The following is a 6,074-nucleotide window of genomic DNA, read 5'->3' on the forward strand; positions in this document are numbered from 1 at the left end:
ATAAAGGAGGTCAAGTTAATGAGATACTGTATCAACTCTGATTATGTGTAAACCCAACATCAGGGTATGTAAATATAACAGATTTAGAGGGAGTAATAGGTAATGCACTAATAATAGAGGGGCTTCAATACCCACTTTCAGTAATGGTTAGATCACCTGGACAGAAAGTCAAGAAGGAAACACTGGATTTGAACTATGCTTTGGACCAAATAGAACTAAGAGAATATGCAGAGCTTTCCATCCAATAGCAGAAGAATACACATCCTCTTCAAGTGCACAAGAACATTGTCCAGGGTGATTTATATATCCTATCACAAAAAGAATGACAAAATGTTCAAAAAACTGAAATTATGCCTAGTGTATTTCCCTACCCCAAAGGTGTGAACTAGAATCAATAACAGAAACAACATACTCCCGAAAACTATGGTCAAAAAAGATATACTGATAAATTAAAATGGAAACAGAACATACCACAACCCACAAGATGCAGGAAAAGCAGTGCTTATATGAAAGTTCATAGTGATACATGCCTACATTAGGGGAAAAAAGATCTTAAATAAACAACCTAACTTGACCATCAAGGAACTAGTGGAAGAGAAGAATTAGCTAAGAAAACAGTTAGTTGGCTGTAAGCTCCAAGCAGCTGTGAGCTATTCAATTCAAGCCCTTGCCAGCGAATCCCGGGGCTTTGCCTGCAGCCCAAGCTCTAGGCCAGCTCAGCAGGATGCCACCTGAGCCTCAGCCACCCCAGCTGCCTCTTCAGATCGGGGAGTGCAGGTCCAGCAGCCAATGCCAAAGACTACTGGGACCTGCACCCGCTGCGAACAGGAGGAGAGATCTCATGGTCTCAGACCTTGCCCATTGCCCCCAACCACCTGCACTGAGGTTGCTTGCACCCCTGCCAGTCTGCAAAGATCGGATGAAGGTCAAGGGGGAGCTGTGTGGGTGACTATGCTTGGGGGTTTGGGTGTGGACAAGACAAATGGTACCCCTGAACAGACAGGACTTGATGAGAATGGAAGTGGTGGCGTCTGGGACCGTGGAGAAGTACCCACTCGTGCCTGTCCTGGTGAACCTCACTCAGGATGTGGCCCACCTAGCTCTACACCAGAAATTGTCCAAGAGGACTTGAAGATGGGGTCTGATGGTGAAAGTGAGCAGGCTTCGGACACTTCCTTTGATGAGGTGCAGTTGCTTTTGAGGTTGTGTGTGCAAGATCTCCACTGAATACAGCAACAAGCATCTAGCATTACTAGCCCACATCCGGCCCCTGAGGCTATCCTGAGAAACTGACCATCAATAGCCCCAATTTCGACAACCCTCTTAGCAGCAGCATCCGCTGTCAGTGTTTCTGACTTTGGCTTTGGGAAACTGGAGATCTACATCAAACTGGACAAGTTGTGTGCAGTACGTACACCCCCTTCTGCAAAGGCAAAAGCAAGCTCAGAGACAACCTTGTTGCACTCAAGGAGATAAAACTGGAACAGGAAGAGGGGGCACCCTGCACTGCCATCTGGCAAGTGTCCCAGATCAAGGACCTCAAACACTCCAACATTGTCAGCTTCATGATGTTATCCACATGGAGAAGTCTCTCATTCTTGTCTTTGAGTACGTGCGTAAGGGCCTGAAGCAGTACCCAGATGATTGTGAGAACTTCATCAACATGTAGAATGTGAAACTGTTTCTCTTCCTGCTGCTCCTCTGCTTGGCCCCACTGCTACCAGCCGAAGGTGCTACATGCCCCCAAACCTAGTCATCAATGACAATGGAGTGCTTAATGTGGCTTGCTTTGGCCTGGCCTTGCCCAAGTCTATTTCAAAGAAGACCTACTACAACAAGATCATGACACTGTGGTACTTCCCTGCCACCACCACCCCTTCACCTCCTCACTCCCCCACCTCCCCCACCTCCCTTTTGTCTTCTGCTTGGATCCACCACTAGTCTACCCAGATTGATGTGTGGGGTGTGGGCTACATTTTATGAAATGGCCACAGCCCAGCCTGTCATTCCAGGCTCCACAGTGGAGAAGCAACTACACTTCATCTTCGCCATCTTGCAAACCCCAGCTGAGGAGTTGTGGCCAGGCATTCTGTCCAAGTAAGAGTTTAAGACATACAACTACTGCAAGTATCCAGCCCAAAGCCCATTTGAGCCAGGCACCCTGACGTAACTGCAGTGGGGCTGACCTCCTCACAGTCTGTTGCAGTTTGAAGCTCACAATGAAATCTCTTCAAAGGACACCCTGAAATGTCCATTCTTCCTCAATCTAGGGGAGTGGATCCATGAACTTCCTGACACAACTTCCATATTTGCAGTAAAGCAGATCCAGCTATAAATGGAGACTAGTTTTTTATCTTGAATAATGCCTGATGCAGACAGGCCTGCTTTCCATGTGGTTGACACTGAGTTCTAAGCCACAGACCAAGCCTCCCAGCAGACACCAGTTTGACACATGCCACTCGCCTCACAGGGCAGCCTCCAACTGCATCCTCCTTGCTTGCTGCCTGCCTACCTGCTCCACTCATGCTTGCCTACCCACATATCCCCAGCTCTCTATCCAAATACCCGACTGTTGGCCTGTCTACTATGTGATAACAAAGCTGTCATCACTCCTTCACCTAGTTGGCCTGTCTGTCTCTCTGTCTGTCTCTGTCTGTCTCTGTCTCAATAATTGCCAGTGCACAACATGGCCATGACAGCTTTCTACACCAAGACCAAGCTTGTCACCCTTTCCAACATCCCCTCCCTCAGAACCACTACCCCATGGCCAGTCAGGGCTCTGGAGCTAGCCTTGGCTTGGGATCAACTTGGACAAATGTGACAATAACTTGGGCCTGCTTTCCTGCCTGCCTCCATCTGCCTCATGTTGTGTGAACTTTTTGTTTATTTAATTCATTGTTGTTTTTTAATTATCTTAAATGAGGTTTTCATTTTTTTAAATGCAGTATTTCTGTATACAGACTGGCTGCCTATGCCCCTCTGCATAGGGTGCTCCCACAGTATTTTTTACAATAAAGCCCTGCTCCCAGCCTTTCCAAGACAGGGACACAGCCTCTATTTGGAACCGTGATCATCACCAGAACCTGAGGCCAGCTAATAGAAAGCATACCTCAACCACTCACCTTCCTACCCCAGACCTACCATACCCAGGTGCAGGGGGACCTGGGGAGTACTGGATACTCTCTGACCACTGGATGAGGTGGGGGCCCCATTCTTTACTTCCTGAAGTACCATAGCTAGGGATTCCCTCCTTCTCAGGGTCTCCCTAACTCAACTCTTCTGCCCCTGTCCTATTTGGTGCTATTGACTAAGGCTTCTGGCAGGAAATGACCAATTCTTCAAGGATCCATAATATGTATATGTGCTCAAGCAGGGGCAGACAGGCACATGGGGGTCTGTGCCCAGGTATTATCCCCTAACACCTGGGGACAGTGAGGCAGGGCAGGGAGTCTATGGAGTCCTGTCCTCTCTGTCCTTCACTCTAAACCCTGGGCCCTCAAATTAATTGGGAGGGCTGAAGTGGTGGCCCTCCTAGTAGGTTTGGGGGATAGGGTTGTGTTCTTGAATGCATCATATCGCTGTATGAAATATTAAAAAGTCCAAACTAAAAAAAAAAAAAAAGAATTAATGAATCCCAATTTAGCAGATAAACTGAGATAACAAAGATGACAGCTTAAACAAATGAAACAAGAATAGGAAAATATCAACAAGGCTGTCCTTTAAAAAAAGATAAACAATAATTGACAAATATTTAGGTAGATTTACCACAAAATAGAAGACACAAATAAAAGTATAAATCAAAATATGGACATCACAACTGATACCATAGAAATACAAAAGATCAGAACAGACTGCTGCAAGAAACTGAATGCCAACAACATGCATAATCTAGAACAAAGGATGAATTCCTAGAAACATACAACCAACCAGGACTGATTCATGAAAAAAAAAAAAATCTGAACATGCCAATAACAAATAAGGAGATTATATCAGTAATCAAAACACTTTCCAACCAGAAAAGCCCAGGTGGCTTCACAGGTGAATTGTAACAAATACTGAAGAATAATTTATGTCAAAACTTCTCAACTCTTCCAAACACCTGAAGAGGAAGAAGCACTTCCTAACTCATTTCATGAAGTCAGCATTGCCCTGACACTAAAACTAGATAAAAACACGACAAGAGAAAATAATACAAATTAATATCCTTGAATAATAAAGTTTAAAAGTTTTCTATAAAGTACTAGCAAACAAAAATTAACAGTATATTAAAGGATCACACACCATGATCAAGGGAGTTTATCCTTGTGATGTAAGAATAGGTCAAACCATCCTTATGCAAACCAATAAATTTCATACATCACATAAACACAGTGAAGAATAAAAATCATAGGACTATTTTCAAAGATGCAGAAGGTCACTTGACACATTTCACAATATTTCATAATAAAAAAAACTATTAAAAACTATTGGGTGTAGAAGGGATATATCTCAACATACTAAAAGCCATGTATGAGAAACCCATGGCTAACATCATATTCAATAGTAAAAGTTGGAAGGTTTCCCCCACTAAGATCAGAACAAGACAAGGATGCCTCCTATCACCACTTTTATCCAACTTAGTATTGTCAGTCCTAGCCACAGCAATTAGGCAAGAAAACTTAAGGAAAGGCATCCAGATAGGAAGGAAAAGGAATATGTTCTGCTTTCAAATATGTATGAAATATGTATGATCTTATATGTAGAAAATTGTGAAGATGCTATAAAAAATCTATTGTAATTAACTAAATAGTTTCAGGATACAAAATCAACATAAAAACTTGTTTCATTCTCAATACCAACAATGAAATATCTCAAAAAGAAAGAAAATAACCTTATTCATGACACTACCAATGCCAATAAAATATTAAGGAATAAATTTAACCAAGGAAATGCAAAACCCATACACTAAAAAATACTGATGAAAGAAATTGCAGAAGACACAAATAAATGGAATGATAATATGTGTTAATATAGTTCTTCTGGACTAGAAGGGTTAGTATTGTTAAAATGTCCACAATTCCCATTGACTGCATAAATGCACATTTATGCATACATATTGAATCCATAAATTCAATGCAATTACCTTCAAAATTTTAACAGCATTTTTCACAGAAACATATGACTTGATTCTAAAATTCATATGGAACTACCCAAGATTTGAAATGGCCAAAACACTGTTGACAAAGAGCAAAGCTGGAGACATCACATCTTATACTTTGACATAGACATAAAATCATATTGCAGAACTATAGTCACAAAGAAAGTATGGTAGTGGCATAAAACCAGACACACAAACCAATGGAATGGAATTTAGAGTCCAGAAATAAACTGCCACATATATGATGAAGAGAATAATCTCTTCAATAAATTGTGTTGGAAAACTGACTGGATAAGCACATGGAGAAAAAATGAAATTGGACCTCTATCTGACACCATTTAAAAAATGTATTCAAAATGGATAGACTAAAGCATAAGATTTGAATCCTGAAAACTTCTATAAGAAAATATAAAGAAAAAAGTGTTTGACATCATTTTGGCAATATAACCAAAATGACAAGCAAAGGAAGTAAAAATCAAATGAGAATATATCAATCTAGTAAGCTTTTTCACAGGAAAAAAAATTGACAAGATGCAAAGAACATACTGAATTGGATTAAGTGGTTAATAGTTAAAATATGTAAGGAATTTATACTACTCAACAGTAAGAGCAAAAAGAACAAGTTATCATCATCAACAGAAGCAGCATCCAGTTCAAAAAGGGGGAGGGGACTTAAACAGATATTTTCCCAAAGAAGACATCCATATGGCTAACATATACATGAAAAGATGCTCAATATCACTCATCACCAGGGAAATACCAGTCAAAACCTCCATAAGATATCACCTCACATGTATAAGAGTATACAGTATGAAAACAACAACAACAGGTGTTGACAAGGATGTGGAGAAAAGGAAGCCTTCTTACACTGTTGGTAGGAATGCAAACTGGTGAAGTCATCCTGGAAAATATATGGAGGTTCTGAAAAAAGTTAAAA

At 41.2% G+C, this 6,074-nt stretch overlaps 1 pseudogene; it reads left to right on the forward strand.

The window, feature by feature from the left end:
- Window positions 1-789: 789 nt before the first annotated feature.
- On the forward strand, window positions 790-2,413 carry LOC115508114 (annotated as a pseudogene).
- Window positions 2,414-6,074: the final 3,661 nt, after the last annotated feature.

The sequence above is a fragment of the Lynx canadensis genome, chromosome Y (assembly GCF_007474595.2).
Source record: "Lynx canadensis isolate LIC74 chromosome Y, mLynCan4.pri.v2, whole genome shotgun sequence".
Taxonomy (NCBI): Eukaryota; Metazoa; Chordata; class Mammalia; order Carnivora; family Felidae; genus Lynx; species Lynx canadensis.